Consider the following 14,540-nt stretch of genomic DNA (forward strand, 5'->3'; position numbering starts at 1 on the left):
ATCATACCACGAGGTGTAAAACAAGGACATAGAAGCTTAGACAGTTTTCTTGAAACAAAAATTAAAACCTAGTACCCTTTCTTCTACCCTGAACTACCTCCAAATTGTGAACCCATCTTGGGGTGGGGGTTGGGAAGTAGAAAGGAAGAAGTGTTTGTCCCCCATTTGGTAAGGCGGGGAAAGTCTGGTAGGACAAATCAAAATAAGGCTTGTTTGCCACTCAGTGCTAACTACTGGTATGAATCACATCTGGGCACACAGTGGGCATTGCATAAACGTAAGGAGAATTCATGATTATAAAGCAACCAGTCTTGGGTGAAGAAGAGGTGGTGTTAACATATTCAGGGTTAGTCCTTCAGTTAGTTTGCTCAAACTCAGTGGAATCGGTCGTGTTTAGAACTTAGTTTCATTGACAGTGGAGAGTTAAAAGTAGACTCTATCTGTAGTCCTACAATTAAGCGTTATTAATATCTTATTTTGACCCTTGAGTTGCCTATAATTATTGTCAGAAATTGCCTATAATTGTTGTCAGAAAATTTTTAAGATTTCTTTAATGCATTTTGCTCTATAGTTAGGCTTTCAAAGTAGGATCCAGGTTTATGAGGCCAGGCACTAGGAACTAAACAAAGCTATGAGATTTTTATGTACCTTCCTATGCTGTCAGAGTCTCAAAAAAAAAATTTTTTTTTTTGAGAGGAAAGAATTGAATGATTTAACTGGTAAGCTACTTAAAACACATTAAATAAACCAATATATTGTAAAGTAAAATGCAAACATAAATTTTCGGATAAATATAAGACGAAAGATCCAGTTCAAACTGGATACCTCTGTAATCATCCAAAGCCTCCTGGGAATATGGGTGTTTTTTCCTTTGCAATTTGTGGTCACTTGATGAAAAAGTTTGAGAGGCACTGCTATGGACAAATGAGCATGAGCTTTGGAGTCGTACAAATTTGAGTTTCTATCACATCTCAGGAAATTACCATCTGTGAGACTTGCAGCAAGTTACTCAGTTTCATCTCCTTCAGGTGGAAAGTAATATTTCCTGGGGTTATTGGAAAGATCAAATTAACAAATGTAAAGTCTTTAGCACAGAAAAGGTACATAATAAATTTTAGCTTCTTCATTTTAAAATACTCTAATATGTGTATTCAGCTGAATAAAGCTTTGTTACACACTAGCTCAACAGAGTGCTAATGCTGTGAAACATGTTTTTTAAATGCCTACAATTGTAAAGTGCCAGAGAAAGGTGCTTTTATATATATTTAATTGAACTTGATGCTTACAATAATTCTGTGATGCTTACAATAATTCAGTTTACTGGGCCATTTTCTAGAGATACTAGAGAGGAGTAATCTGAATATTTCTGTTATGGCTGAGGAGAAATTTATTTTCTTTTAACCTAAAAATATAGAACTTCTAAAAATGGTGACCTTGCATGTTCAAGTGGATTTGGGAATGGTGAGAGAAATGAGTGCTGTTTGGACTGAGAAAAAACTTTGAATCCAGGCTTAGCTTTAGAGGTGGTTATGATAAGGGTACCTGGGTGGCTCAGTCGGTAAAGCATCTGACTTCAGCCTAGGTCATGATCTCGTGGTTTCCGACTTTAAGTCCCAAGTCAGGCTCTGAGCTGAAAGCTCAGAGCCCGGAGCCCGTTTCAGATTCTGGGTCTCCCTCTCTCTCTCTGCCCTTCTCCCACTCATGCTCTGTCTCTCTGTCTCTCTCAAAAATAAACATTAAAAAAAGGTGTTTATAATAAAGCCTGTAGCCTCAGACACATATTTGGAACATCACTGTCAATTGCACAAAGCCTTATACATGGTAGGAGCTCCATATATATTTGTCCTCCATAAACTCTTGAAACATTCTTCTCATTTCTGTGATGCTACACTCCTCCTTCCTACCCAGCTGGCTTTTCTGTCACCCTTGGAAACTCCTCTTCCATAACCTGGCCCTGAAATGTTACAGTTCTTTTAAAGCCTCATAGCAGACCTGTTGCTAACTATTCTGTCTCTCTCCTCTCTTGTTCCCTCTCATTCTCTCTTTCTCTGTCTCTCTCTGTCTCTCTCTTCTCTTGTTCCCTCTCATTCTCTCTTTCTCTGTCTCTCTCTGTCTCTCTCCTCTCTTGTTCCCTCTCATTCTCTCTCTGTCTCTGTCTCTCTGTCTCCCTCTCTCTCTCCCTTTCTTTGCTATCTTACATTCACAGTTCAGTGACTATATGCCAGTGATTCTTAAATTTATATTTCTAGCCCTGCCCTGTTCTCTGACCTATAGAAGCAAATATCTGATAGCGTTCTGAGCAGTGCAAAGTCTCTCAACTCAGCCTGTCTTAAACCTAACTTATCTTCTTCAGCCCACTCCCAAAACCTTGTCCTTTTCCTGCATTTCCTGCCTCCAGAATTGAATATCCATCCTTCCATGTGCACAGACCACTTCCCTTCCACTCCCCATGTTTGATGCACATGCAAGTACTAACAATTTTCTCTTTGACATATCTTGATGATATTCACGTCTCTACCTCTAGGTCAAGCTGCCACCATTTTGCTTGCAGGTACATAAGATCATTTTAGTTGGTCTCTCTGCATCTTCTCTTCCTCTCTAGTTTGTTCACCCATGCTGCAGCCAAAATGTTCTTTCTACAGTACATTTCAGTTCAGGTCACTTCCTATTTTGCTCTTAGGATACAGAACAAATTTCTTAGACTCCCTTTTAAGGCTATCATAGCACCAAATGCCTCTGTGTGATCGTTTACTTAACATATGTCTCCCCAACTAGATTGAAAACTTCAGTACAGCAGGACCATATGGATTTTACTCACTGTTGTTTTCCTAGAGCCCCTAGCCCATTGTATGACTTTAGTAGGTACTCAGTAGATACCTGTTAAAAGAAAGGATGATTAGATGATTGACCTGCACCTCTCTCCCTATACTTTTCTATTTTGTACCTTGGTGGAAAATATATGGTAGAAAATATATACTTACAGGAAATATATACTTGTAGAAAACAAAATGTAGGAAATATAAAGAAGAAAATAAAATTGAGTCACATTCTGTTTAACTCAGATAAATTTTGGTTTATTTTATTTTTTTGGTTTATTTTAATCTTTCTACAAGTTCACATAAAAGTGTTTATTTTACATATTTGTGGTTAAATTATGAAGAAATTTGTATATCTTTTATTTTACACTTAATATTTTGTCAGAAGCTTTCTCCCGTGTAATTACAAATTATTTGAAAATTAAGTTTAGTGGTTGCATACTGTTCTGTCCTGAGGGCCATCTTTCTAATCAGTGGCCTATAAATGTACAGTTGAATTATTTCCAGTTGTTTTGCTGTGATGAAATAGCATTCTGTCTCTCTCTTTCTCTCTCTGGATACATTTCTGGAAGAATTCCTGGGTCCTCTAGAGAGTATGTACATTTTCATTTTGGATCATACTGCCAAATATTTATACCACTTATACTCCTATTGACAGCATATGAGGGCTAGTTTTCCCACCTCCACCCCAGCACTGGCCCTTAGCAGTCTTTAAGTCTTTTTCCCCCTTCTTTGTTATTGAGGTATAATTAATTTTATTTTTTAATTTTTTTTAATTTTTAAAATATTTTTGAGAGAGAGACAGAGTGTGAGTAGGGGAGGGCAAGAGAGAGAGGGAGACACAGAATGCTTGATTTTAAATTGTTATCTTTTATTACTAAAAGAGGTTAAAAATTTTTTTCATATAGTTTTCATGGATAAATATACCTTATCATTGTAACTATCTCATTTATATCCTTTGCCCACTTTTAATTTGTAAAAATGGTAAAACACACATAACATAAAATTTACCATATTAACCATTTTTAAGTGTACAGTTCAATAATGTTAATTATATTCACAATATTGTGCAACCAATCTCCAGAACATTTTTATCTTTCAAACCTGAAACTCTGTACCTATTAAACAATAACTCCCCAGTCCCCCTTCTCTCAGCGTGTTCTACTTTCTGTTTCTGACTACTCTTGATACCTTACAGAGGTGGAATCATGTAGTATTTGTCTTTTGTGACTGATTTATTTCACTTAGCATAATGTCCTGAAGGTTTATCCATGTTGTAGGATGTGTCAGAGTTTATTTTCTTTTTAAGTCTGAATAATATTCAATTGTATATCCATACCACACTTTGTTTGTCCATTCATCTGTGAATGGACACCTTTTGGCTATTGTGAATAATGGTGCAATGAACATCTGTGTACATTCTTTCCTACTTTATAACTGAAGTACTTTAATTGAAAAAACATATTTGTGGGCACCTAGGTGGCTCAATTGGTTAAGCATCTGACTTTGGCTCAGGTCATAATCTCAGGGTTTGTGAGTTCCAGACCCACATTGGGTAAGCTTGAGCCCCGTATCAGGTGAGCTCGAGCCCCGCTTCAGGTGAGTTCAAGCCACGCTTCAGGTGAGCCCTGCTTGTCTCTCTCTCTCTCTCTCTCTCTCTCTCTCTCCCTCTCTCAAAAATAAATAAATTAATTAAATATATATTTGTAACAGGCCTGTTTTTTTTTAATTATCAGAAACAGTAACTAATATTTATTGTGCTTAGTGTAGGCCAAGCATTCTGCTCATCTTTGACATCAAAACCCATATTCATAATGCGTATGCTGCCTACCCTGTCTGATGTGCATATTGCGTTATATGGGCTATTTGCCTAATCTGTACATCACAAATATCTTCCTACTTTGTCATGTGTATTTAAACTTTGAGGTTTTTGGGATGCCTGAGTGGCTCATTCGGTTAAGCATCTGACTCTTGGTTTTGGCTCAGGTCACAATCTCATGGTTTGTGGTTTCAAGCCCCTCATCGGGCTCTGCGCTGCATGGGATTCTCTCTCTCCTGTTGTCTCTCTCTGCCCCTCCCCTGTTTGCACGTGCTTGCTCTCTCTCAAAATAAATAAACTTTAAAAAAAAAAAAGATTTTAGGGGCACCTGGGTGGGTCAGTCGGTTAAGTGTCTGACTTCAGCTCAGGTCGTGATCTCATGGTTTGTGGGTTCAAGCCCTGCATCGCGCTCTGCATTGATAGCTCAGAGCCTGGAGCCTGCTTCAGATTCTGTGTCTCCCTCTCTCTCTGCCCCTCCCCTGCTCACACTCAGTCTCTCTCTCTCTCTCTAAATAAATAAACATAATAATTTTTAAAAATTAAAAAAAAAAGATTTTAAACTTTAAGATTTTCTACTTTGTTCATGTTTTTTGTATGCAAATATAGTCAGTTTGTATTTAATTCTGACTTTGATAACATGCTTAGGAAGTCTTTTCTTTGGGGCCCCTGACTGGCTCAGTTGAAAGAGCATGTGACTCTTGATCTTGGGATTGTGAATTTGAGCACCACATTGGGTGTAGAGATTACTTTAAATAAGAAAATATTTTAAAAAGTCTCAGGACGCCTGTCTGGCTAAGTTGGAAGAGTGTGAGTGTCTTGATCTTGGGGTTGTGAGTTTGAGCCCCACGTTGGGGGTAGAGATTACTTAAATAAACTTTAGGGGTGTTTGGGTGGCTCAGTCAGTTAAGCATCTGACTCTTGATCTCAGGGTTGTGAGATCAAGCCCTGCGTTGGGCTCTGTGTTGGGCTCTGTGCTGGGCATGGAGCCTACTTAGAAAAAAAAAAAAAAGACTATTCTGAAATAAATAAACTTTAAAAAATAAATCATAGGGGCGCCTGGGTGGCTCAGTCAGTTGGGTGGCCGACTACAGCTCAAGTCATGATCTCATGGTCTGTGAGTTCAAGCCTTGCATCTCTGTGCTGACAGCTCAGAGCCTGGAGCCTGCTTCCAATTCTGTGTCTTCCTCTCTTTCTGCCCCTTCCCTGCTTGTTCTCTCTCTCTCTCTCTCTCCCTCTCTCTCAAAAATAATAAACATTTAAATAAATAAATAAATAAATAATCATAAATAAATAAAAATTAATTTTAAATTTTTCCTTCAAAATTATAAACATAATTACCTGTATTTTTTCTACATATGATTTATAATTTAATTTGGATATTTTAGCCTATCTATTTTTAAATGTAAAGTAGGAGGAAGAAAGTAATTTTTTCCTTATTTCCAGTGGTGAGCCAAATTTCTAAGCACTCTTTTTTTTTTTAAGTTTATTTATTTATTTTGAGAGACAGAGAGAGTGAGTGCATACACACTAGCAGGGAAGGGGCAGAGAAAGAATCCCAAGCAAGTTCTGTGCTGTCAGCGCAGAGCCCAACATGGGGTTCAATATCACCAACCATGAGATCATGACTTGCAAGTCAGAGGCATAACAGCCTGAGCCACACTAGCACCCCTCTAAGCACTCTTTATGAGGTAATCTTTCCCCCCATATGACATGCTACTTTTATACTTTATAAATATAAATACATACATATATACACACACACACTCACACACACTTTTATACATATACTTTTATGTACTTAGGTCCTATATTCCTGGTATAAAACCTATTTAATTTACTGTGTATGTTATGTTAATACTCTACAAGATGTTAATACTCATAAAGATGTTATCAATTTGGTTAAGAGTTTTGCATTTTTATTTGTGAGATTAATTTGTGAAGTTATTATGTCTACTTTGTCTGGTTTTGGCAATAAAGTTTTGCAACCTTTGAAAAATGAACTAAGAAGATTCTTTAGTTTTTCTATGTTAACATGTTATTATTTAACAAACACCTGTATTTCCTTATATTTTTCCAGTCAAAGAAATATGGCTCTCCTCAGGGGATACTGAGTTCTATAGGGCTTCTGTGAGGATTATAGCACTAATGTCTTTTTTTCTTCTTCTTCTTTTTTTTTTAAATGTTTATTGTTTAGAGAGAGAGAGACAGAGCGTGAGTAGGGAAGGGGCAGAGAGAGAGGAAGACACAGAATCCAGAGCAGGCTCCAGGCTCTGAGCTGTCAGCAGAGATCTCTATGTGGGGCTTGAACTCACGAACCGTGAGATCATGACCCAAGCCAAAGTCGGATGCTTAATTGTCTGAGCCACCAGGTGCTCCAGCACTAATGTCTTCCTTAACCTACTTGAGCTACGAGAAAGTGAGAGAAAGTTACCTTTTTTGCCATAAGGCACACTGTGTCAGATGAATGTTTTGATAACTAGGCCGATAGCAATAAGTTCTTGTGAAATATTGGAATTAGTCTCGTGAAGAGTATGGGTGGTTTAAGAGCTGTGTGTTATTTGTTTAAGAAATCTTCTGAAAATGGCATTTTGAATTTAAGAGTTGTTTGGTGGTAACAGTAGTTTAGTTCTTAGACATCATCTTTCTCCCTTACATGAGTGGTTCCTGCCAGATTTCAAGGTATCTTAACTTTTATTTCACAAAACAAAACATAGATATTTTGTTTATAGATTAGACTGTGTATACATATATATGTTTATGTGTATATATGGATATATATTACATAGTTGTTCTTTGGGGGAGAAAATCTATAAAAATCAAACTGGTTACTGTCAAAAGGCCAGATTTGAGGAATAGTTGCAGCTCACATCACAGAGTCTCCTCCCTACTCTGCCCCAGAATGTTTTTCTCTCTCCATGTTAGACACCTGTATGTTCTCAGTTATTACTTGTTAATCTTTAATAAGATTTTTAAACAGCATTTTTTCTTCCTGTTTTAACGATATGAAACTCTGGCTAATTTGTTTTGGCAGAGGACAGAACACCAGAAGAGTTTTGTATAATAAAAAGACTTGGGAAATAAGGTGATTCTGGTGTGGTCTTGGAGAAACAATTGAAGAACAGTTGGAACTTGTAAACTCCAATTTTAATTTACAGTGAAGAAGGCAGGAGAGGATTAAGACTATTTATATGTCGATGTGAAATATTTGAATTATTAACCATTGCCTGAGACAGGATTTACTCCTTTTGAAGAGTCTAATATGAATCAATGAAGGCTGGGTGGCTTCTTGTAGGATGGAATCGCCGGTAGTATTGTTTTGGGTTTCAGAGATATCCGTTCAGGGAAGAGTGGAGGGTTAAGGATATTTGGAAGCACAACTTATTTTTGCTTGGGAAGACATCCTGGTCAGTCAGGCTTCCAGTCCTATAGACCATCATCAGTGCTACCTGAGCTGTTCTCTAATTAACTCAGCTCAGAATTAGAACTAGTGTTTATACAACTGCTCTTTTTTTTTTTAAGAGTTTCTTTTAAAAAGTCACCTCTACCCCAAACGTGGGGCTCACACTCACCCTGAGATCAAGAGTAGCATGACCTACTGAGCCAGCCAGCTGCCCTCCTATACACCTGCTCTTTTAAGTAAGGGTGATCATTTGCTGCATATTTGAAAGAGCATAGTTTGTACTTGTGCTGGAAGCCTTGGACAAGCTATTTAGCAATCTTAGGACTGGATTTTCTTTTCTTTTTTTTTTTTTCATGTTTATTTATTTTTGAGAGAGAGAGAGGAGTGCATGCAAGCGGGGGAGGAGAGAGTGAGGGAGACAGGATCCAAAGAGGGCTCTGTGCTGACAGGAAAGAGCCCGAAGTGGGGCTTGATCTCATGAACTTTGATATCATGACCTGAGCTGAAGTCAGACACTTTACTGACTGAGCAACCCAGGCGCCCCACTAAGACTGGATTTTCATACGCAGTTTTGCCAAATTTAATCTTTTTAGTCTTGGTATTTCAGTCATGTGGATAGCGGCTTACTGAACTGTGCTAGACATCAGTGATGTCATCAGCTCCAAAACCTTAAAAGAAGGAACTCATTTATATCGTTTATCTTTAAATCTGTAGAGCATCTTTACCTTTAAATGTTATTTTAACAGCACCACTAACTATATAGTAGATATAGGATGTGCTAAATGAGATCAACAAAAGGGGTGTGGAATATGTAGATGAGCGCAGTGACTGCTGGTCATGGTTACATTTAGGCATATATTTTCCAAGATTTTGGCAATATTCAGATATACAAAATATTTCTTCATAGTAACTGTAGTTTGGAAACTCTTTATTTCAGAAGCAGTGGGGTGGATAGAATGCATGAGGAAAGTGATCCTATCTGTAGAATGACTTGAATCTGAGGGTGAGGTGCTGGGCAAGGCATGAAGACCCTTACTGGTAGGAGACATACCATGATTATGAGGGTGGCTTTCCCAAGGTGAGGCTTACCCATTAAATCCAGGATGTGCTGACCACAAAGATTTCCCCAAATGTGCGAAGCTCAGCTGTATAACTTGTGATAGTAGGGGATTGCATTTGTGCTTTACCCTGGTCTTCCCTTAAAAAGAAGAAAAAAAAAGAGTATGTCTTGCACATTCCAGGCCACATTAAGATGGAGAGCTTTTCTTAGGGTCTAGTAGTGAGCTGTTTCATTTACCTATAAGGGTATGGCTTGTTCTGTATAATTTTGTGTAAGTGTTTTTTCTATTACAATTTTTATATCCTTTCTTCATACAATAGCCTTATGGTTACATTAGGTATGTGTGGATGATTAGGGACGTCCTACCCTTTGCAGATCTTTTGGCCACACCGTCAGCATCATGCCTCACAAAGTAAGAGAATACTCTCACAGGTTTTTCGAATTAGGAGAGCGGTATTTTTTTGTAGGCAATTATTTAGCATACCACATCATCGAAACCAAGCATACAGCAGTGTCACCCAGAGGGACTTAGAATATGTAAATGAGCAGTGTCTGCTTGTTTATGTTGTACATACATTTGTCTGTTTTGCAAGTATTATGGTACCCAAAATGTTACTGTCTGGCTTTTACAGTTTGGAGAAGTCTTCATTTCCTAAGTGACAATCTAGAGTTTGCATGAAGAGTGAAGAGAATGACCACATGTCTAGTGCTTGGAATGAGGATGAAGTACCAACAATGCCATTTGCTTATACTTACCTGGTAGAGGAGAGATACCAGGATTGCAAAGGTGATATTTTTCTCTGGGCACATCTTACCCGTTGCACTCCAGGTGCACTGGCCTCTGTGATTTTTCTCAACTATGGGAAACTGGACTGCATGATCTGTGGTAGAGAGGGATTATGTCTGTGCTCTCCACTTGTATCTTGCATTTTGAAAAGACAGTTGATGATTGACTTATTACTGCTTGGCTTTTAAGCCATCAATATTTTTTGTAATCATTCTTTTTCTAAAAAAAATGTTTATTTTTGAGAGAGAGAGAGAGAGAGAGAGAGACCGAGTGCGAGTGGGGGAGGGGCAGAGACAGAGGGAGACACAGAATCCAAAGCAGACTCCAGGCTCTGAGCTGTCAGCACAAAGCCTGATGCGGGCTCGAACCCCGGAACCGCTAGATTGTGAGCTGAGCCGTGGTGGGTCGCTTAACCGACTGAGCCACCCCTTTGTAGTCATTTTTCACAGGTTTTTTAAAAATATATATTTATTTTTGAAAGAGAGTGTGAGCGAGGGAGGGGCAGAGAGAGGGGGACAAAGGATTCTAGGACTGAGCCATCCAGGCGTCCCTGTAATCATTTGTGTAACTTGATGTGTGCGGCCGTTATTGCTTGCGTGGGTGTTCACTTTCGTACCAAGTTGTCTAGCCAAATGGAGTGTACTCTTCTGTCGACCACTAGAGGGCTCACTTTGCACCACCTCAAGCTACCTGCATCTGTTTCTGCTCTTGATTGTTCCCTAGGTGTTTACAGTAAAAGAATAGGAAGAAGAGGTTTCTAGGAAAGTTTGAGCACCTAGAAATGCACCTAGGACAGGGGATAAAGGGTGTAAATAATTTAAAGGACTGTCTTCACTTTGTTGATTAACAGTGTGATGTGATGGCTGGCAGTCTCAGTCAGTGGAACATGCAACTCTTGATCTTGGGGTTGTGAGTTTGAGCCCCACACTGGGCGTAAAGATTACTTAAAAATAAAATCTTTTTAAAAAGTGCAAAAGGACAGATTACTTTGAAGAAAGCTGGGAGTTTATAATTTACCACTTATATTCTTAACTGAGTAGTTATAATTTCAGAGGGGTTTTTCACTCCTTTTCAGGTATGTCTCATGAGCAGTATCCTTAGATTTTCCCCAAAATGAGAAACTGGACTACAGGTATAATCTCTGCTAGTGACAGTGTTTTATGTTTTCTCCTAGACCTTGATTTTTGCCCCCAAATAATTTTACTAAAGTAATGTTATGCAAGTGAAAAGCATTATACAGAAAGACTCCATCTGAATAGTAATACTCCCTTGATCCACCCTTTCACACTCTGCCCCCATTCCTCTCCCCAGAGCATTACTTTTTTTTTATTTTTAAAGTAAGCTAGAGGTCCAACATGGGGTTTGAACTCAGGATCCCAAGATCAAGAGTCACATGCTCTACCTACTGAGCTAGGCGACTCCCAGAATACTACTTTTAAAACTTGTTTAGCTGTTTTTTATAGTCAACTACAATAAATGTTTGTGCTAGTGTTTATATGAAGGATTTGGCTGATCTTCCCCACCCTAGTACATTCCTTCCTCTATCCTGTCATTTATATTCCTGGAATAATCTTTTAACTTCTTTAGTCGGTTCCCTTGGTAGCTTTAAGTCATGTATCTTTATTATTTGTTAGGTCCTCAGTAAGAAAGACAAGGATATTAGCAAGACTTTGGGGTTTTAAAACAAAGTGTTATAATTTTTCCCCTTCCAATCATAAAAATAAATTTATTAATAACATTTTTGTAAAAAAATAACATTTTTGTAGACTATGTACAGTCTACAGGAAGAAATGTGAGTGGTAGGAAAATGTGAAGTTTTTACCACTTGTAAATAGTATTGATTTTGAAATTTCATTTCCTTTTTATTTTATTTATTGAGATATAATTGACATACAATATTATATTAGTTTCAGGTGTACAGCATAATGATTGGACATTTGTATACATTGTGAAAAAGTTACAATAGTAAGTCTAGTTACCATCTGTCACCTTACAAAGTTGATACAATACTATTGACCAGATTCCCCATACTGTGTATTATATCCCCATGACTTCTTTATTATATAGCTGGAAGTTTGTACTTCTTAATCCCCTTCAGCCATTACACACCACCATCCCCCCCGCCGACAATCAACCATCAATTTGTTCTCTCTATTGATGAGTCTAACAAACATTTTGTTTTTATAGATGCTACATATAAATGAAATCATGTGGGATTTGTCTTTCTTTAACTTAAAACCTTAATTTTTTAAGTATTCATTGCTGGAGGGTGCCTGGGTGACTCAGTCAGTTAAGTATCCGACTTTAGCTCAGGTCATGATCTCACAGTTCGTGAGTTCAAGCCCCGCATCAGGCTCTGTGCCAACAGCTTAGAGCCTGGAGCCTGTTTCAGATTCTGTGTCTCCCTCTCTCTCTGCCCCTCCCCTGCTTGCACTCTGTCTCTCTCTCAAAAATAAACGTTAAAAATATTTTTTTAAGTGTTCATTGCTGGTATGTAGAAATACAGTTGATTTTTGTGTATTAATCTTGTATCCTGTGACTTTGCTAAATTCAATTATGAATTTTAGTAGGTTTTTTTGGTGTAAATGCTTTAGGATTTTCAACATAAACTGTCATGTCATATGTGAATAGAAACTGTTTTCCTTCTTTCTTTCCAAACTAAGGCTTTTAATTTATTTTCCTTGCCTTAACCTCTAGCTGGAATAAAAGTGGCTAAAGTAATCATGCTTGTTTTTTCCTTATCTGGAAGAAAAATACTTTCACCATAAAGTGTATTAGCTGTAGGATTTTCATAGATACCATTTATCGGTCTAGTGGTACTTTGCTAAGTTTTTTGAAATCATAAATGGATATTGAATTTTGTTTACTACTTTTTCTGCAACTACTTCTTAATCTGTTGATATGATGAATTATATGGCTTGATTTTCTAATGTTAAACCAACTTTGCATTCCTGGGATAAACCCTACTTGATCATGATGTACTATTACTCTTTTTGTTTATTGCTGGATTTGGTTTGCAGTTTTAAAGGAATTAAAGTAATTTTGTATCTATGTCCATGAGGGATAATATTCTGTACTTTTCTTACATGGTCTTCATCTGGTTTAGGTATCAGAGTAATGCTGCTTCATAAAATAAGTTGGCTCCATCCCTTGGGTGCACCATTGAAGGTCCTTGGTGTCACATGGGGCAGAAAAAGGCAAAAGTGGTTGGGTTCCCACTCTGGCCAAATGGTGTTGGATGAATGTGAGCAGCTCTCCTCCCAAGTCCGGGTATTTGTGCCAACGAGTATATGGTGAAAAGCTGTGGCAAAGATGGCTTTCATATTTGTGTGTGGCTCCACTCCTTCCTATCATCCACATCAACAAGATGTTGTCCTGCACTGAGGCTGAGGGGTGTCTTCAGAAAGCTGCAGGGCACATTGGTCCACGTTGGCCAAATTAGCATGTCCATCCACACCAAACTGCAGAACAAGAATCATGTGATAGAGGTCCTATGCAGGGTTGAGTTCAAGTTCCTTGGCTGACAGAACATCTACATCTCCAAGAAGTAGTACTTTACCAAGGTTAATGTGGGTGAATTTGAAGACATTATGGCTGAAAGGCAGCTCATCTCTGGTGGCTGTGGGATCAGATATATCCCTAATTGTGTCCCCCTGGATAAATGTCAGGCCCTGCACTCATGAGGGTTTCAGTGCTGCCCCTCCTTACTCATACCCACCAATAAAACCTACTTCTTGTCCAAAAAAATTGGGGGGGGGGGGTAGGTAAGGAGGTAGGAAATGTTTCCTTCTCTTCTGTTTTCTCAGATTAGTTTTGTGCAGAAGAGTGACATGATTGAATTTAGGCTTTAGCAGGATACTTGGCTACTGTGTTAATAGACTGGGAGTGGTGAAAGGATGGAAGAAGAGAGATTACTTAGAATGTCACTGCACTCTTCTAGGCAGGAAATGAGAATGGCTTGTACCAAAGTGGTAGCACTGGAGGTGGTGAGAAGGGGTCAGATTCTGAACATATTTTTAAAGGAAAAATGATAAAGACTTGCTGTGGATTGAATGTGTTATATAAGAGGAAAGAAAGGAGAAAAATATGACCCCTAAGTTTTATCTGTACCTTTAATTTTTTTTTCACCTATTAAATGTAGAATCCAGGAAGCTGTACCTCCTGCTCCTCCTCTCCATCATTCTTATTCACAGATGGGGAGGCCAGGGTATCAACATCTCAAGGTACTTAAAATCATGTGGGAAAGGATGGTCTCCTTCTTTACATTGTAAAAAAACTTTTTTGCGTGAAAAACTTCTAATGTAAATTAAAATAGATTAATAATAATAGTATTCTATTTAGCAACACTAAGTTAAGCTTCAGCAATGAACAACTCAAGGCCAATCTTGTTTCATCTATACCTCTACACTTTAAACCTCCAAACCTATCTTGAAATAAACCCATACATCATGGTGTTTCAGGCATGATTATTTCAGTATGTATCTCTAAATATAATGGCTGTACTTTTTCTTGACATTTTAGCTACTTTATTGAAGTATGATATAAAATAACATTCAACCATTATTTGGTTTAATGATTAGTATTTTATACAGTTGTCAAACCATTACCACAATCCAGTTTTAGCACATTTTTATGACCCTCCCCACCCAAATTCTCCT

The 14,540-nt window shown here is 38.0% G+C and overlaps 1 protein-coding gene, 1 non-coding gene and 1 pseudogene across 2 annotated transcripts in view; all 3 read left to right on the top strand.

Annotated features, from left to right (window-relative positions):
- The window catches only part of TEX14 (testis expressed 14, intercellular bridge forming factor), a 112,625-nt gene that overhangs the window by 906 nt on the left and 97,179 nt on the right, over positions 1-14,540 (top strand). The window lies entirely within an intron of this gene.
- On the top strand, positions 9,064-9,226 carry LOC113592742 (U1 spliceosomal RNA). The gene has a single exon (XR_003412705.1). It is a non-coding gene; the product is annotated as a U1 spliceosomal RNA (small nuclear RNA).
- Positions 13,065-13,613, top strand: LOC113592652 (60S ribosomal protein L10-like; annotated as a pseudogene).

Source organism: Acinonyx jubatus, chromosome E1 (assembly GCF_027475565.1).
Source record: "Acinonyx jubatus isolate Ajub_Pintada_27869175 chromosome E1, VMU_Ajub_asm_v1.0, whole genome shotgun sequence".
Taxonomy (NCBI): Eukaryota; Metazoa; Chordata; class Mammalia; order Carnivora; family Felidae; genus Acinonyx; species Acinonyx jubatus.